We start from the raw sequence: 4,212 nt of genomic DNA, 5'->3' as shown, positions 1-4,212 counted from the left end.
AGTGGTTGGTGTGCCCACCAGACGCCCCTAACTGCCCCCTCCCGGGCCTTTATTCTTTAGATAGATTAGCTCAGAAGTAGATAATAGTCTATTATCTACTTCTGATTAGCTGGATAGGAAACCACTGATCCATCGGTCAGCTTTGCTTCTGCTTCTCTACCTTTTCTTTTCATGTTGTTAATTTGCAGAACTAGAATCTTTCAACAAATCTTGAATGTACAACACATTGATTTGATGAAACAACATTATTCCCTTATATAAAGCACTTCTTCTCAACACTTTCATTTATCATATACAGTGTATAATATATATTATAGTGTATATATACAGTATAGTCCACTACAGCGCCCCACTTGAGTGGGACTAATAATGCGAAGGAAGAAAAAGAAGAAGTGTCTTCAAATCATGCGGACAAGAAAAATTAACCTCAACAGTTTCTCTCATGAAGCCATACGGCAAATAAATAAAAATAAAAAATATACTCACAAGGTCATCAACACAAGGTATTAACACAAAGGTATTTTATTTCTATAAAATGAACATCATATGCATACATTTACAATTCCAAGTCACATTATTGCCTCCCAATTTAGCAATCCAGTAATTAAACATTTTTTAATTCTTCATTTACATTCAGTACTCAAGTATACTCAAAATCCATTTTAATAATCAACTATCAAATTTAGTTCAAACCATCATGTTTTATGTCATTTATCATATTTGATTTCTTAAGTCTACCCCTTGCAGACCCCAGAAACAAGTTGAAGTTGTCTAATTAAAGTTCTCACATCGTCAATTAGCAGACTTTATATAGACCAAACTTTGGATCAAAGCATTCTATAAAATTTGTTTGTTCCCTACAAGAACTCCCTGTCTTCCACCTCCACATCAGAGTCTTCATCATCTCATGCTTCACCATCTGAATCGCGCAGTACTCCAAACTCTGAATATGTTTCTGTCACCTTCAACGTCCATGTCTCTGGGTTTGTTATTGACATTTTTAATTAAGCTCCTCTGGTACGCCGGACCTTTGAAACCATGTTGGCTTCAATAGTTGTCCTTCAGAGACCACCCATAATCGGTTGGTGATAAACCGTCCCCAGGAGATTGCTGGTCAGGCACGTGTCCACAACGCGGTAACATACTGCTGTTCGTCGTACCTTCATCTCTAGGGTTCTACCGAGAAGGTGGGGAGGCAAAGCCACAGTCAACCCGCTTCGACGTTGTGCCAGTGGATTTTGTTGTGTGTGTGTGTGTGTGTGTGGTGTGGTGTGTGTGTGTGTGTGTGTGTGGTGTGCGTGCGTGCGTGCGTGCGTGCGCGTGAGTGTGGTGTGTGTGCTTGTATGTGTGCGCGGGCCGCTGTCTGTATATCTGTGGTGTGTGTGTGTGTGTGTGGTTGTGTGTGTGTGTGTGTGTGCGTGTGTGTGTGTGCTGTGTGTGTGTGGGTGTGTGTGTGTGTGCGCGGGCGCGTGTGTGATCTTCTCTCTCTCTCTTCTCTCTCTCTCTCTCTCTCTCTCTCTCTCTCTCTCTCTCATCTCTCTTCTCTCTCTCTCCTCTCTCTCTGTGCTCGTGTGTGTGTGTGTGTGGATTGTGCGTGTGTGTTGTGTGTGTGTGTGTGGGTGTGCGTGTGTGTGTGTGTGTGTGTGTGTGTGTGTTGTGTGCGCGCGTGTGTGTCTGCGTGTGTGTTGTGTGTGTGTGTGCGTGGCGTGTGCGTGTGTGTGTGCGTGTGTGAAAATTGCAAATGTGGTGAAATGATATTGAGGTGTTGGCCGATAGCACGCGTGCAGTATCGTGTCGTATCAATATAATCGATAAATCAATCCAATATGTGTTAGTGACGGATTGAAAAATTAATATAGATCATGGCGCTGCGGTTGTAGGGTTATGTTCAAGACAAATCTTTTCATAGGATTGAAACGCGTATGTGATGGAAATAATTAGAACTTGTGATTTGCTGAACTAATATTATATATAATATAATATATATATATATATATATATATATATATATTTACGTATATTATATTATTGTAATATTGTTATTATTAGTAGTAATAATATTATGGATATTTCCTGCAACAGCGAGAATTTCTTTCGCATCTAGATGGGTTTGCATGAAAACATAAAAAGAGAAACAACCAGATCTGACCATGAAATACGTGTCGAAAAATAGTTTCTAGACGTAAACACTGCATAAGTAATGTCAGAGCACGTATATCATAGGATAGACGTGCTCTGGTAATGTAGCATACATGTCGCCATCTATTGGCTGATTTAAATTTATTATTGCACGTCAGCCACAGGCATTCTACATTATTAAAGAGAGAGATGGGTGATTTATTTTTTGCATAGTAAGAAACGGTGAGAATATTTTATATCCATTTGAAAGCATAATTTCAGCTATACATAGCAGCTACATATCATGTAGCATACACATCGCCATCTGTTGCTGATTATAATTTATTATTGTTACACCATCAGGACTATTCTATCTTACTACTATACAGTCAATGCTAAATGTAGCCGCTTATCAGAAGCTACATAATATACACGTTCATTCTAGGCCAATATATCGGAATAAATATTTAAAAAATTCCTTCAATACACTTTAAACATATATTTTTTTTATTCATAACTTTAAATTTTTACACATTTACTATATATTTTTAGATTTCGCTAAATATTTTATATTTTTTATATAATTTATATTTTAACTAGTCTTACCGTTATCAATATAGGATATGTTCACTTAATTATCGCGTAGAGTATAAAGAATAGATTAGATTTAGAAGATTTTCATTTTCACCATTACAGCTACTAAGCGCGTAATGACATAGCTGTACCCATGAAGCGCATTCTATCACACCAGCCAGCTAACGCCAGCCAGCCAGCCAGCCAGCTAACACAAGACTCCTTAAGCTATGTTGCTTAACAAAATAAGACTGTACTTAAGCTATGTTACTTGTGACATCTAGACACAACAAGATTTACTTAAGCTATGTTACTTGACATCTAACACAACAATATGTATTTAAGCTATGTTGCTTTGCCAATCACACACAAGACTTATTTAAGCAATGTTACTTGACATCTCGCACAATACTACTTAAGCTAATGTTGTTGGCCAGCTAACACAAGACTTATTAAAGCTATGCTGCTTAACAATAAGATGTACTAAGCTATGTTACTTGACATCTAACACAACAATATGTACTTAAGCTATGTTACTTTGACATCTCACACAAATACTTACTTAAGCTATGTTGCTTGAAATCTAACACAACAATATGTACTTAAGCTATGTTACTTGACACTCCACACAATACTTACTTAAGCATGTTGCTTGACCATCTAACACAACAAGATGTACTTGGCCAATTTTACAACAATTGTACAAGATTACACAACAAGCTACGCTGCTTGCTACGGCTCGTGGCGCTACTGAGCGGCTTCTTGCCAACCGAAGAGTTCTCTTACGGCCAGGCGAAGTCCATAAACTTGTAGAAGTAAACGATCGGGTCATCGAAACGAATTCAATATAGTCCGTTTTCGAATAACGCGCAGCGCCTGAAGCCACCACTCGTTTCCAGCAGTTGGATACGCAAGAAGCAGACACATGTAACAGGCATGTGCGGACCGAGGAAGAGCCCCACGAGTGCCGACAACGGTCAGTATGATCTTCGACATCTTCAACGTCGCGGTGGAAAAGCCGACATTTCTTCTGTCGTTCCTCGTTCGACCGCTCGCGATTCTTTTCGTGTGCGTCCAGGCGATCCTCGGCGATGACACCATAGCAGTATGACATGAGTACGAACAGGACGAGGTAGTGACTGAACACGTAGTAAGCGTAGGCGCGTGTCATCATCCGGCCGGGTATGCACAGCGCCGACGGCCGCCACCGCAGCGCCCCTGATCATGCCGCCGACGCTCATCAGCCCATGCGTTACTGCAGGCGCTATGAGCCAGCCGTGCCCGCCGGCGTCATTAGCAACGGGTAGTGTAGCGGGTACGCGATCGCCGTGTATGCTGTTGATCGTGCACAGTGCTATGCCGGCCAGAGAGCCACCAAATGACGACTACCGTGCCGGTGAAACGACGCCCAGAGCAGACGCTGTCGCGAGGGCAGCAGCCGTCCAAAGACAGCACGACGACGAAGTCGCAGCAGGCGAGGTTGACGATGTGATGTTGGCGGCGGTTTGCAGACGACGATCT

Source organism: Priapulus caudatus, unplaced genomic scaffold, assembly GCF_000485595.1.
Source record: "Priapulus caudatus unplaced genomic scaffold, Priapulus_caudatus-5.0.1 Scaffold1072, whole genome shotgun sequence".
NCBI classification, from domain to species: domain Eukaryota; kingdom Metazoa; phylum Priapulida; class Priapulimorpha; order Priapulimorphida; family Priapulidae; genus Priapulus; species Priapulus caudatus.
The sequence above is the reverse complement of the archived record's forward strand: the minus strand, read 5'-3'. Positions refer to the sequence as shown.